Below are 16234 nucleotides of genomic sequence, written 5' to 3'. Positions count from 1 at the left end.
TTAGTACCACCTTATAATGCTGTGGTAAGGCCACACTTGGAACACTGCATCCAGCTTTGGTCGTCATGACGTAAAAAAGATGTTGAGACTTTAGAAATAGTACAGAGAAGAGCAACCGAGATGATTAGGGGACTGAAGGCTAAAACATACAAGGAACGGTTGCTGAAATTGGATATGTCTAGTTTAACGAAGAGAAGGGCGAGGGGGGACATGATAGCAGTCTTTCAATATCTCAGGGGTTGCCACAAAGAAAACAGGGTGAGCCTCCTCTCCAAAACACAAGAAGGCAGGAGAAGAAGCAACGGATGGAAACTAATCAAGGAGAGAAGCAACCTAGAACTAAGGAGAAATTCCCTGACAGTTAGAACAATTAACCAGTGGAACAACCTGCCTCCAGAATCTGTGAATGCTCCATCGCTGGAGGTTTTTAAGAAGAGACTGGACAGCCATTTGTCCGAAATGGTATAGGGTTTCCTGCCTGAGCAGGGGGTTGGACTAGATGACCTCCAAGGTCCCTTCCAACTTTATTATTATTATTATTACTCCTCTGCTCAGGCAGGAAACTCTACACCATTTCAGACCAGTGGCTGTCCAGTCTCTTCTTAAAAACCTCCAGTGATGGAGCGGCTTGGCTCCAGAAATTGTGGGCACTACAGCACTGGTAGTTTGAAAGAAGAGATTGGAGAGCCATTTGTCTGAAATGGCACAGGGTCTCCTGCCTGAGCAGGGGGTTGGACTAGAAGACCTCCAAGCTCCCTTCCAACTCTGTTATTCTGCTAGATTAGGTTTTTAAAGAACCGGACAGATAAGATAAAACTTGCTCCCTCGATATTTTCAGGCAGTAGAAAGCAGACATCATGTAGAAATCATCAACATCCTCACTCTTGTTTTGTATTCTTTGCTAGTGCTCTATAAAAAAAAAATTCTGCAAGGTTTCTAAAAATGAATGTGTTCAGTCTTCTGTTTCATGCTGACAAGGGCAGGAGATTTTAAAATCACAGATCAGACCGTGAACGCGTCTTCTCTTCGGTAAGATTATACCTGTTTGATAAACAAAGGGTTAAGATTTTCAGACAAGTTTGAATGTATTTGTCAGTGGTTAAATGTTGCTTGGAGTTAGCAGCTGGTGCTGGAGTTAGAAGTGAGACAGAGGGGTGGAAATTTTTGTCTGTCACCTATTTAGCTGTCCAATCAGCTAGTTTCAGCATACCCAGTTAAATGGAGATAGAGAATGGGGGTAAAAAAACCCCCACCCATTTCCTGTGTTAATTTCACTTCCAGAAAAAAGGGAAGGGAAACGTTAATCTTTGACATTTTAAAAATGGATTTCTGTAAAAGCCAGCAGGTAATATTTTTGATATAGGGACGCAGTGGCTTAGTGGGTTAGGATGCTGAGCTTGTTGATCAGAAGGTCGGCAGTTTGGCGGGTCGAATCCCGAGTGCCGTGTAACAGAGTGAGCGCCTCTTACTCGTCCCAGCTTCTGCCGACCTAGCAGTTCGAAAGCACGTAAAAATGCAAGTAGAAAAACAGGGACCACTACGGTGGGAAGGTAACAGCCTTCCGTGCGCCTTTGGCGTCTAGTCATGCCGGCCACATGACCACGGAGACGTCCTCGGACAAGCGCTGGCTCTTCAGCTTTGAAATGGAGATGAGCACCGGCCCCTAGAGTCGGAAACGACTAGCACGCATGTGCAGGGGAACCTTTACCTTTACCTTAATATTTTTGATAGCATGGACCTCTTGTCTGGCAATCAAGGTCTCTTCAGCTACTGGTCAAAAGGTGGTACTTTTAAGTACCAAAATGTTTCTTCCAAAACCTCAACTCAATACTTAAAGCTTAACTTTAAGTACCAAATGTTTCTTCCAAAACCTCAACATTAAGCGTTCTGTGTGTGTGGACCAGAAGATAAAGTCCACCTGTCCTTTGGTAAAGGTCAGCCCCTCATACAAATTGGTAGGAATGACTTAGAAGGAGCACAAGCGGTAGGGCTGAAATAGAAAAAGTGACAAAATGTCTGAAAGCGAAAGAAAGAGAAGGAGGAAGGCACTTAACAGAGTCAAGATAATTTAGACCTCAAGAGAAAAGAATGTGTTCACCCTTACTCCGGAAGCTATCATCAGTAGACTACATAGCTCATTATTTTTGATTTTCTGGTTTTTTTTAATTTTATATTTTAATCGCCTTGTTTTAATCCATGACATCTTCAGAGAGGTTGATCTAACTGTGTTAATAACCATGTTAATAAATGCATTAAAATGTTGTTTTGGAACTGATGCAATAACCCAAGTCAAAACCATTATTTCTCCAACCATCTGGTTCAACTGTTGAATTGCTCCTAGGGTTTCCCCACCACCACCACCTTCAACTATCTAGCCAGAATCTGCATTTAATTTATTTTTGCAATTTAAGTTAGTTATTCCATGTTCTGAATGCCTTGTTTTGTGCGACAACCCATCAGGCATTGGAACAAAGCGATGCTACTGTATGTCCCACTCAGTGTGACCCATCCCTTTCTCTTCATAGCGTTTAGCTCCCAGCCTTTGCTAATAATCTTTGCTGAATTCCTGAATCTGTTCCGGTGTATCTAAATCCTTCTTCAAAACATTTCTAAAAAGTGAATACAGTAATCAAGCTGGGCTTTGAATTAATCATGGAACAAATTCAATCTAGGCTAACCCTGGTTGTATTTTTCTTGAGAGCTTACATTTGTATATTTGATTTCCCTATCTCCACTAAACACAAATACAACTAGTCCTTGACTTACGACCACAATTGAGCCCACCAAACTCAGAGAGCAGCATGGAGCCCACAGTCGTCATCCTCCTCCTCCTCCTCTTCCCTGCAAATCCCACTTCCTTCTAGCACTGATGATGCGACCTTGTTGGGTCATGAGAACTCTTCAAGAAAGCCACCAAACTCAGAGAGCACCAAGGAGCCCACAGTCCTCCTCCTCCTCCTCCTCCTCTCCTCCTCCTCGCAAACCCCACTTCCTTCTAGCACTGATGTTACCTTGTTGGGTCATGAAAACTCTTCAAGAAAACCATCAAACTCAGAGATCACCCGGGACCCCACATAGTTCAACCTCAGCTGCAGCTATTCTCTTCTTTCGGGCAGAGCAAAAATGCCTTGAGTGGGCTTGAGCTGTCCTACCAAAAATTCAAGCTGAACTTATCAAATGTATTGAAGCTCAGCGGGCATCCTTTGACTGCACCCATCCAAATCTACATTGTCACACAACATGGCTCTTTCTATCTCAGGAAACCAAAACAAGTGAACCAAAAGAGTTGCTTTTTCCCCCTCCAGATGTTCTCCTTAGAGATTAGCGCTCTCTCTCTCTCTCTCTCTCTCTCTCTCTCTCTCTCTCTCTCTCTCTCTCTCTCTCTCTCTCTCTCTCTCTCTCTCTCCTGCCTTTTCCCAGCTTTTTCTTTGAGAAAACCACCGATGCTCCAGGATTTGCAAAATTCCAAAAATGGTAATTTTTACAAGATTTAATGAAGTCCTCTGTTGAATGCAAGTAAGTTTTCATCCAATCCTCTCTTCTGCTCTTCTCCTCTTGCGCTAATGTTTCACGAAGCCTTGTTGGCACTGCTGGAACTTTGGCTAAACTTTGCCAGGGAGGCAAAATAATTGAGATTGAGCTGAGATTCTTGTTTTATTCCTTTCCTACCTCCTCCCCATTGGAGTGTAACAGCTGCCTGTGGGAAGTAGTCCTGCATTTTGGGCTGCTCATTAGACACGCAGCTGTTTTAGGGGTATAAATCATCACTGGGAAATAGGATCTGAAAGAGGCCTTTAATCAACAATGGACCAAATCTATATGTTGACTTTTTTTTGTCACTAAGCCACATGCCTCAAGGAATCTGTCTGTAACCTTCTTTCATGTCCGTTTTCGACCATCCACTAAACTTTCTTTCATACACAAATTGCTCCTTGTCACCATCTTGACCAACACATGGAGAATAACTGCAGCAATTTGTTGTAAAGGCAAAGAGTGCAGAGCAGAGCAACAAAGATGATTAGGGGGCTGGAGGCTAAAACATATGAAGAACGGTTGCAGGAATTGGGGTGTCTAGTTTAATGAAAAGGAGGGCTAGAGGTGACATGATAGCAGTATTCTGGTATTTGAGGGACTGCCACAATGAGGAGAGGGTTATGTTATCACCAAAGCACCAGAGGGCAGGACAAGAAACAATGGTTGGAAACTGATCAAAGAGAGAAACAACCTGGAATTAAGGAGAAACTTCCTAACAGTGAGGGCAATTAACCAGTCGAACTACTTGCTTCCACAAGTTGTTGGTGCTCCAACACTGGAGGCTTTCCAAAAGAGACGGGACAACCATTTGTTTGAAATGGTATAGGGTCTCCCGCTTGAGCAGGGAGTTGGACTAGATGACCTCCAAGGTCCCTCCCAACTCTGTTAAGTTAGATTTGGTGCAGGAAACCCACAATTTCTGGTTTCAGTGAAGGAAATAAAACAGGGAGAGTCACCCAACAAACTGCATCACAAGGGACGCTTGGAGAATTTTCCATCGTTGTGTTCCCGTCAGATGCCACGTCAACCTGTCACGTTCCTGGTATCTCCAAAACTACCTTCCAAAGTTCACCGATGGTCTAAACGTAGCCTCGATTCAAAGCATGACGGCTTAGTAAAATAATTTGAGGACTAAGTGGAAATGGAAGGTGATGGACATCAGATGAAGATGGAGGAACTGCTCCTGTCCCTTTGTTTGATGTTTCCACTCAATCCCTTTTTGTTCCCCCTGAATGCACTCAAAAATAACGTAAGAGGATCTGAACTTTTCAGGGCTTTTCACTTTCAAGAGACCACAAGAAAGAGCCTTTATTCCTAAGGCACCAGATTAAAATCTGAGAGGAAACACTGCTTTACTTATTTGGGGTCTCTGACAAAACTGCAGCTTCAATTTGAGATGCCTTGTTGACTTGAACTCTGTCCTCTTCCTTTCCTGATTTTCTTGGGGCCAGAGTTTACGTATCTATTAAGTTTTTGAAAAATTGAGCTGAACTAAAAGTTCACAACAGTGTTTCCACTTATCTCACAGTGGCCACAGTCAAGAAAGCCCGATTCATTCATCTCCTCCAGACACACACACACACACACACACACACACACACACACACACACACACAAATACAAATATATAGGGTACACACAGACACACAATTTGTTTTCCATTTTTTTTATATGGAGACCCTTTGAACCTCTGCTTCAACTCCAGTGCAATAGAGATACATATTTTTTAAACAATGATATATGGCTTTTTTTTATTAAAAGAGCACTAGGTAAAGGTAAATGTTCCCCCGCACATGCGTGCTAGTCGTTTCCGACTCTAGGGGCCGGTGCTCATCTCTGTTTCAAAGCCGAAGAGCCAGCGCTTGTCCGAGGACGTCTCCGTGGTCATGTGGCTGGCATGACTACACGCCAAAGGCGCACGGAACGCTGTTACCTTCCCACCGGAGTGGTCCCTATTTTTCTACTTGCATTTTTACGTGCTTTCGAACTGCTAGGTTGGCAGAAGCTGGGGTGAGTAACAGGTGCTCACTCTGTTACGCGGCACTCGGGATTCGACCTGCCAAACTGCCGACCATCTGATCGACAAGCTCAGCGTCCTAACCCACTGAGCCACCACGTCCCTAAAAGAACACTAGATAAAAATAATTTTCTGTGGATTATAAAATAACTCGATTGACTGATGTTTTTGAAATGTAAAGGTAGTCCATGTCTTGAGGGATCCTTGATGGTCTGTGAGCTGGGTTGTTTTCTTGCAGACATTTCGTGCACTGATTATATAGATGGGTCATGAAATATCTACAGGAAAACCAGCCTGCCTCCCATTGAGGACCTGTATACTCCACGGGCCAGAAAGAGGGCTGAGAAAATATCTATGGACCCCTCACATCCTGGACACAAACTGTTTCAACTTTTCCCCTTGGGATGGCACTATAGGGCATTGTGTGACAAAACAACTAGACATAGGGACAGTTTTTCCCCCCTGTGCCAGCAATGGTGAACCTTTTAGAGACTGAGTGCCCAAACCGCAACCCAAAACCCACTTATTTATCGCAAAGTGCCAACATGGCAATTTAATCTGAATGCTAAGGTTTTAGTTTAGAAAAAACAACTCATACATTAACATCTTTTGTCTTAAAAGAAAAACACAATAACAAAGCTTTCAATGATACAAACAACTTTTTACTGAAAGGTAAAAGTTTGCATTTGGCATGCTTTTGAACAATTAATGTGATTTTTGCTGTTGTATGCATGCTGATAATTTGTCTAACCTTGGCTTCTACTTTGTAAGTTTGAGAACAACACATGCAGCACTCAGGTCATCTGTTTCTGGTGTCAGATTTGATATAATTCAAAGCTGAAAACAGTGTGCTCGCTCCAGATGCTTGTTTTGGCTAGGAAGGGACTTGAGAAATGGCTTTTTCCTGCAAAAACTTAGCCAAAGAGCGAGGCGTGCGTGCCTACAGAGAGGGCTCCAAGTGTCCCCTCTGGCACGTGTGCCATAGGTTTGCCACCACTGCCCTATGCTATCACTCTGCTAAGCAACTAATTCCCAAAGCTCTGTCATGTGCCTAAGGATAGCTAACCATGTTCTATGGTTACAGTATTATAACTATCCTTATCTTCTTTACTACCTCCTCTTATTGGTACCATTTTCATGATTATTATTACTCTGTTGCTTTGTATGTGCACTGAGCTTTTGCAGATACAAATTCCTTGTGGGTCTAATCACACTTGGCCAATAAAGTGTTCTATTCTGTCATAGATCAGACTTGGAGGGAACCAGAATAAGGAATCTAAGTAGCTATTGATCACTGCTAACTGCACATCGCAGCTTGTGCTTCATTAGTAAGTGTTCGATAACACGAATCCCAGGGAGAGGGTGGCCTTCAACAGAAGACCAAGTTTGCAACTCTATAGGACAGGGAAGGAAGTCACTCAAATTGAAAGAAAAAGCAACAATTTTGCCACCAGGACTAACAGAACAGGGAAAAAAAACCTATCTGCAGCCCTCAGCTCAATTCTGTGCAGTTTCAGCTTCAGACAATTGAGTAATTCAGTCTTCTAATAAATACAGATCCTAGTCTTGCCTCTTTGCCCTTTTCTGATAAGCTGCCTGGAAGGGAGAAAGAAAGAAAGAAAGAAAGAAAGAAAGAAAGAAAGAAAGAAAGAAAGAAAGAAAGAAAGAAAGAAAGAAAGAAAGAAAGAAAGAAAGAGAAGTAAGGGAAAGGGGAAGGAAGGAAGGAAGGAAGGAAGGAAGGAAGGAAGGAAGGAAAGAAGGAAAAAAGAAAGAAAGAAAGAAAGAAAGAAAGAAAAAGAAGTAAGGGGAAGGAAGGAAGGAAGGAAGAAAGAAAAGAAGAAAGAAAGAAAGAAAGAAAGAAAGAAAGAAAGAAAGAAAGAAAGAAAGAAAGAAAGAAAGAAAGAGGATCATGTGACCCCGGGATACCTCAACTGTCAAAAGTACATGCCAGTTGCCAAGCGTTTGAATTTTGATCACATGACCACGTGGATATTGCAATGATTGTAAGTGTGAAAAATGGTTATAACTCACTTTTCCCAGCACCTTGTAATTTTGAACAGTCACTAAATGAATGGCTGTAAGTCAAGGACTATCTGTATGGTAGCTATTGTAGTTCCAAACTTCTAGAGAAGACCTCAGTTCTTCCTTATAGCTGAACCAAGCAGGCTTTCTGAATCTAAAGTAGTGCCACGTTCACTTCCATGGTATTTACTGCATTTAGAAAGTCTAAATTGCAGCTGGGGATGGTAATTGAGAAATTTAAACCAAAGGCTACATTAAAAAAGGTTCATTTTGAGGAGAGATTTCCAAGAAAAATTGGAAAGAGAAGCTACTAAAGTTTTCCGGAGAAGATTTGCTACAGTGGAGATATGCAGGCAAGGAATAGATTCATTAATAGAGCAGACGGTGGTTATACTACCAACAACCTAACTCCAAACTATAATTTTATAATGTTCATGAATCAGGTTGACTGTTAAAACTATATAAAAAGTGGCAATATTTTACCAAAAAAGGAAAATACCATCTACTAAATAGGTTTCATTGGTTATTATAATTAAAGCAATTTGTTGTTGTTAGCTGCGAAGTCATGTCCGATCCCTCGCGACCCCATGGACAATGTTCCTCCAGGCCTTCCTGTCCTCTGCCTTCTTCTGGAGTCCCTTGAAGTTCACGCTTACTGCTTCACTGACTCCATCCAGCCACCTCATTCTCTGTCGTCCCTTTCTTCTCTTGCCCTCAATCTTTCCCAGCATTAGGCTCTTCTCCAGTCAGTCCTTGCCATGGCAAAACTAGACAGCACACTAAAAAGCAGAGGCATCACCCTGCCAACAAAAGTGCGTATAGTCAAGGCCATGGTCTTCCCAGTTGCAATGTATGGCTGTGAAAGTTGGACCATAAGAAAGGATGAGCGCCAAAGAATTGAAGCCTTTGAACTATGGTGCTGGAGAAGACTCCTGCGAGTCCCTTGGACTGCAAGGCGATCAAACCGGTCAGTCGTAGAGGAGATCAATCCTGACTGCTCTTTAGAAGGCCAGATTCTGAAGTTGAAACTCAAATACTTTGGCCACCTAATGAGAAGGAAGGATTCATTAAAGCAATTACTTACGTGCAATCTCATGTGTGGTGTTGCTTCTTACACAGATCCCATGCTGGCTGGGAATTATGAACACTAAAATCAAGTTCTGGGCATTGGATTGCAGATTTGGTTATCTGCTTGCAAATGCTTTGTTAATCAACTAGGTTACCCTATCAATCACACCAAGAACCCCACAGTTCAATCTTGAACTATGCACAATCTCTTTTATTGGGTGATTAAAATCCTTTAAAGCTAGAAGACACTACAATGGAAAACAGATTAAAATGTGTTCTTGCTACATATGGGTGAATAAGAATAAAGTTTCCTTCCAGTGGAGAAACGTCTGGAAAAATCTTGGTGACCTCTTACATACATCCATGAAATTTTCTTTGTAACAGTCCAGCTGATCACCTTAATACTTTTGGTATCCTCTCATCCAAGTTCTAACCAGGTCTAATCCCTGCTTGGCTTATGAAGTGCAGCCAAAGTTAGTTGGTTAGCTTCTCAATAAAGCATAAGTTGTTTTAAAGAGTTTTTTAAAAAAAAACTTCAAAGAAACTAATTTCTCCATTCAAAATACTTTGATTAAAGAATCCTTTTTAGGAACTGTGCAGCCGTGTCTGAGTAATGTAGGATGGTGAGGATGCTTAAAGATAATCTTAGGAAACTTCCTTTCACCAAAAATTTGGTTCACCAAAATCAGCATTATCTATAGGGATTCTCTAGAGTTTAATTCAGAAATTAAACTTATCTCAAGATATCAAAGGTAGAACCATGGACGTTCTGCATTCAAGGTTCTATCCCTTAGTGAGGGCCCTTCCTCAGTTAGACTTCTGCCTGTAATTCAGAGAGACTCTTATTAAACAAAAGTAACTATATACAACCTTTATCATCAGTTTTATAGATTTGATGGTTAGTTCCACACAACAGGACTATTTATAAAAATTAGGAGTTATCCATCTCTGGATGTTTATAGGAAGAGGCTGTAAAATCTCCTCCATGGATAGTTTAACTGATTTCCTATTCTCTTGTGGTTCTAACTCCACAATTCTATAATTCTAATCTCTTCACAATATGAGGTTAAAACTGCAATCAAGTTATACACTCTCAATCACAATGATGATTAGGGGACTGGAGGCTAAAACATATAAAGAACGGTTGGTGGAATCAGGTATGTCTAGTCTAATGAAGAGATGGATTAGGAGTGACATGATAGCAGTGTTCCAATATTTGAAGGGCTATCACAGAGAAGATGGGGGTCAATTATTCTCCAAAGCACCTGAGGGCAGGACAAGAAGCAATGGATGGAAATTAATCAAGGAGAGAAGCAACCTAGAAATAAGGAGAAAATTCCTAAAAGTGAGAATAATTAATCAGTGGAACACCTTGTCTCCAGAAACTGTGGGTGCTCCAATGCTGGAGGTTTTTAAGAAGAGATTGGACAACCATTTGTCTGAAATGGTATAGATTTCCTGCTCGAGAAGGGGGTTTGACTAGAAGACCTCCAAGATCCCTTCCATCATTGTTATTCTGTTTTCTGGATACTCTCAATATTTCATTGCATTCATCACGGAGGTATAATTTCTCCTGAAGTCTATAAAAATGATGACACTACAAGAACAAGTCTTTGAAGCTGAAGAGTTACAACCAGTAGATGTCAATATAAAACATATTTACAACAGGAGTGAATTTATTATATTTCCTGTCATTACTGCCTTAACTTGCAGTGGCTTGCCATTATTTTAATTCGCATGATTCAGGATCAGGTTTAAGAAAGCATAAGTCATCATAATTTGTGGGATGGAATTTTTTGGTATGACATTTACTTTCAGAATATATTCTGTGGAGGATCAGGAAACAGCCCCCCCACACACACTAGGATTCCTTAAAAACCAAAGCCCATAATTGAGCAGTAAATCCATCTTTGCTACAAAGCTTTGAATCAAATTCAGCCATGACTATAAAAAGAATTATGTGAGTAATATAATCTCCCGTAACATATTTAGCTCAGATTGCAAGATTCTGGAATCAAGTAGTAAAATATTGCAACTGTAATCAGAACGCTCTGCGCTAGATGGACATATTTCTGACATACTTTGCTTTTCAAGGTGACCAATACACTGCCTATAAGTGTATATTTATTATTAATGTATAATAAATATACATTATTTCCCAGATACCCCAATGCAATGGTACAGAACAATGCACAGGTAGTCCTCCACTTACAGCAGTTTTTTTATTGGCCATTCAAAGTTGCAACCGCACTGAAAAAAGTGACTTATGACCACTTTTCACACTTACGACGCAGCATCTCTGTGGTCACATGATCAAAATTCAGACACTTGGCCACTGAGTCATATTTATGAAATACTGCAGGGTCCCAGGGTCAGGTGATCCCACGTTGTGACTTTCCGACAAGCAAAGTGTTACTAATTGATCAACCGGGGTGATTCACTTAATAATTGTGGTAAGAAACGCTGTAAAATGGAGCAAAACTCACTTAACAAATGTTTCGCTTGACAACAGAAATTTTGGGGTCAATTGAGGTCATAAGTCAAGGACGACCTGAATTGCATTCAGCAGGAAAAAATAAAGAAAAAAACTGACTACAACCATTAGCTGGCAAACAGAGTTTAGAAGCTAAGTGGAGAAGAGAACAGCCATTTTTTTTCTTAGACTTTAATTAAGGGTACCACATAAGCCTTCAAAAATATCTAGCTACAGGTAGTTTTCAACTTACAACAGTTCATTAGTGACTGTTCAAAGTTGCAATGGCACTGAAAAAATGGATTTATGACTATTTTTTTTCACACTTATGACCACTGCAGCCTCCCCGTGGATCAAAATTCAGACACTTGGCAAATGACTCATAATTATGACTGTTGCAGTGTCCTGGGGTCAGGTTAGAGAGATATTTCTCTGAATTAAGCGAGCAATTTATTCTGTCTAAATGGTAATAACCTGGAACTAAATATACATCTGCTATATATTCCTCTGTCTCTCTTAATGTCACTCTAACACGCTCGGCCTCTAGAAGGTGCTTTTTTTGGGTGATCTTAACCAAAGATGTTATGGAGAGAGCTTAATATCTAAAGCAGGGGTGTCAAACTCAATTTCATTGAGGGCCACATCAGCATTGCGGTTGCCCTCAGGGGGCCGGGTGGGTGTGGCCTACTGCATGGGCGTGGCTAGAGTGCATATGGCCTACTGGATGGGCGTGGCCAGCTCTACATCATTCGCATCAAGGGTGCCTATGGAGGCCTGGGCGGGAGTGGTCCAGATCTGACGGTCTCTGGCAGAAGGAGGGTCTCTGGGCCAGGGCAAAGGCAGTGGGGGCCATTCCCTCACTGTTTCCAGGATGGCTTCGTGGGCCACATGAAACCACTTCACGGGCCGGATCCGGCCCCCAGGCCTTGTGTTTGACATGTCTGATCTAAAGGCTATGGAAGTTGAAAGGAATCAGCTTGTGGCAAAACTGAAACCAGAATATTCAAACACACCGTTTACAGTCCAGTTTTCAAAGAATATTTGAAATATATTTGAGAAAATGTCCTAAAGTCAACTTGGACCATTTCTGGGGATGGAGAATAAGCTTGAGGTAAGAGAAATCCCTTGTCAATGGGTTCCTGCATCTCCTCCACCACCTCCAGTTTCCTAATCTGAGATTTCAAAAATGTGGTTACCCTAAACTAAGATCTGGATGAAAAAAAGTAAGGCCGAGAACTGTTATCAGTCAGTTCCTTTCACCTGCTCAACTTTAGAGTTACCAAATGTCTATTATTGCTGCAATTATTATTTGATCCCTATCTTTCAGGTAGGTAAGGTTGTCTTTCTTTCAGGGGCTCAAGGGCAGAAGATGTTCTCCTGTCCTTCAAAAAGAGGCAACTGGACCTTCTTTGTTTTTCCTGGAAGACGTTTCACTTCTCATCTAAGAAGCTTCTTCAGTTCTTTGTCTTCAAGCACCTTTGGGTCAACCATGACCTGGATGACTGAGAATCTCCATAGACAAGATATTCTCCTTCTTCTATTTGTTCTTCTCACCTTGCATCAGCTCTACAGGATCACCTAGTGAGACTTGGTTAGTGTTAGATTTGCGAACGGAAGCTTTGTTGTAGCTGTGTTTCACTGGTCATTTTCTTTTATTCTGTTGCAGTCTTCTTTCTCTTCCTTATTTTGCACTTATTTGCTTATTTGCTATGACTGGGCCCATAACTTGTTAGAAATTCTGCATATAGCCCTTCAGAACAAACTGTGCACTGTCCACATGTGCTTTTCTGCTTAACTGCCCAGGAAACTTTTTATTCAGAGTAAAGACATAGAGAGTATAGATGCAACTACAAATTTATAAACACTGCCATCTACTGGTTGAAGAATACATATCTGCTGTAGTTGTACTAAATACATGAACACTGTATTCCAACAATTAGATGTTGGATCTTCCCTGTCTTTATGCTTGTCCTCCCACCTTCTTTGAACCATGTGAATAGCAGACAATAAAGTGCCTCAGAAAGAAGCCGGTTTCATTTCATTTATTGGAGGAAAATTATTCTCTATATCCCTTAAATAATCTTTATGATAGAAATCTCAATAAGTACTGTATACATGATTGTCAAGGCAGAGAATAATTTGCAACACAGCCCCATGAACAATTTGTAGCATCGCAAACTCCTTAGGCGGGCTAAACATTTTGCTATGTCTTGTTACATGCACTGAGTAAATACACATTTCCCTTCTCAAAGATGGTGTTATGGAGCTGAATTGATTACAAGAGTTATAGTAACAGGCACACTGAACATTCCCAGATTAAATTTGCATGTGTTTTTTTCCCTTTTAAGTGGACTTTTTAAATAAATATTCTTAAAAGCATGCTTGCTTTTTTGTTGTTGTTGTAAAAGTAAAAGTAAGAATGAGATGTTTTGCCGTAAATGCCATTTTTAAAGAACCATTCCAGATTTGGATCTGAGTAAAAACAAGCTTTTTTTTTTAAAAAAAAAAAGCAAACCCAAATGAATAACATGTACATAAAATGCTGAATCTCATTTAGGAACAATAGTCCTCAGTCAGCTTCAATCACAAGAAACCGGTCACATGTAACAATAGGTGTACGGTAGCTCTGATTGAAAATATATACTGCTCAAAAAAATAAAATAAAGGGAACACTTAAACAACACAATGTACTGTATTTAATAGTAGGATGTCTTTATTTTGTGTTCCCTTTATTTTTTTGAGCAGTATACAACCAAAGTCTTACCCAGGTCATTGAATGAATCTTGAAAGTACATTACAATAGGCATAAGAATAAACAAATTAATCAACAATATATGCCGCAGTGTAACTCCTTTGATTTTCCTGTTGGGTTGCTGAGTCTCAACAGTCCAGAAAGCTTAAGGCTACAAAACTAAACCCACTTAAGGAGGAGTAAGTATCATGGAACTGTAAGTACGCATTAAGGTTTTGCCAGAGAATCATTTAAAATGTATTTCATTCTATAGCTGACAGGCATCAAAAGCTACAGATATTTGGAATGTTCTAATCAGAATAACAGAAAAACGGAGTTGGAAGGGACCTTGGAGATCTTCTAGTCTAACCCCCCTGCTCAAGCAGGAAACTCTATACCATTTCAGACAAATGGCTCTCCAGTCTCTTCTTAAAAAACCTTGTATTGGAGCACCCACAACGTCCGTAGACAAGGTGTTCCACGGATTAATTATTCTCACTTTTAGGAAATTCCTCCTTATTTCTAGGTTGCTTCTCTCCTTGATTAGCTTCCATCCATTGCTTCTTGTCCTGCCTTCAGGGGCTTTGGAGAATAGGTTGACCCCCTCTTCTTTGTGGCAGCCCCTCAAATATTAGAAGACTGCTATCAAGTCCCCCCTAGTCCTTCTTTTGATTAAAATAGACATACCCAATTAATTCCTGCAACCGTTCTTCATATGTTTTAGCCTCCCTGATCATCATCATTGTTGCTCTTCTCTGTACTCTTTCCAGAGTCTCAGCATCTTTTTTATATTGTGGTGACCAAAATCAAAGCGAACCACTTTTAATCAAAGCGAAGCACTTTTGAGCACCATTAATTTCAGTGTGACTTGAGTTGTGAAGACCCCAGAGATTCTTAAATGGCTCTGTTGAAAGTGTTTTGACTTTGACTAGAGTGCTCCAACTTCTACAATTCACAGAACCAGACAACCTGCTGCAGCCAACTCACCGCAGCCATGTGAAAATTAAAAAATATATATGCACATCTTCTATCTATATCTGCCAGCTTTCAAACTTCCCACTTGCATTTGCCAGGAAATTCCTGTGGAAACGTCCTGTTACAGAGGATTATGCAATATTTAATGGAACTTTCCTTTTTCTTTCTTCCAAAAGAAAAAAAAAGGACGCAATGCACAGAGAAAGTGCTTTCCTCAATAACTGTTGTTATTGGAATACAATTTCATCCCGCATAATGTGGCGAGAACTTAGGAAATTCCCAATTCTGTGTCCCATAAGGGGAAAGAAATCATTGCGAACCGTTTTTTCACTGATGCTTTCTGATCTTCCAATCAAGGAAGCAAAGCAACGTCTCAAAGCTACCCCATTATGCAAAGCATCGTCACGTATGAAGCCATTGGCGGGTTTTGTGACATTGTGTTAATACTGTTTCTTTTCTTCCTTCCCACATTCCTACTGATGCTGCAAGACTTAAGATGGAGCTGACCCAAAGGTACTTTTTTTCCAAAAGGCAACTGGACTTTCTTGTTGTTGTTTTTTTCTTTGAAAACGTTTTGCTTCTCTTCCAAGAAGCTTCTTCAGTTCTTTAGCTGAGATTGGCAGAACTGAAGAAGCTTCTTGGATGAGTAGCAAAACATTCTCAAAGAAAAAAACCAAGAAATACAGAATAATAGAGTTGGAAGGGATCTTGGAGGTCTTCTAGTCCAGGAGACCCTATACCATTTCAGACAAGTGGCTGTCCAGTCTCTTCTTAAAAGCCTCCAGTGTTGGAGCATTCACCAGTTCTGGAGGCAGGTTGTTCCACTGGTTAATTGCCCTCATTGTCAGGAAATTTCTTAGTTCTAGATTGCTTCTCTCCTTGATTACTTTCCATCGTTTCTTGGACTACCTTCAGGTGCTTTGGAGAAGAAGTTGGCCCCCCTCTTCTTTGTGGCAGCCCCTCAAATATTGAAACACTGCTATCATGTCAACTCTAGTCCTTTTTTTCATTAAACTAGAGTAAAAAGGTAAAGGTAAAGGTTCCCCCCCCCGCACATGCGTGCTAGTCGTTTCCGACTCTAGGGGCCGGTGCTCATCTCCGTTTCAAAGCCGAAGAGCCAGCGCTTGTCCGAGGACGTCTCCGTGGTCATGTGGCTGGCATGACTAGACGCCAAAGGCGCACGGAGCGCTGTTACCTTCCCACCGTAGTGGTCCCTATTTTTCTACTTGCATTTTTACGTGCTTTCGAACTGCTAGGTTGGCAGAAGCTGGGACGAGTAACAGGCGCTCACTCTGCTACGCGGCACTCGGGATTCGACCCGCCAAACTGCCGACCTTCTGATCGACAAGCTCAGCGTCCTAACCCACTGAGCCACCGTGTCCCTTTAAACTAGAGTAGACATACCCAATTCCTG

Source organism: Vipera berus (genome assembly GCF_964194415.1).
Source record: "Vipera berus genome assembly, chromosome: 6".
NCBI classification, from domain to species: Eukaryota; Metazoa; Chordata; class Lepidosauria; order Squamata; family Viperidae; genus Vipera; species Vipera berus.
Note: the sequence above shows the minus strand (reverse complement) of the source record.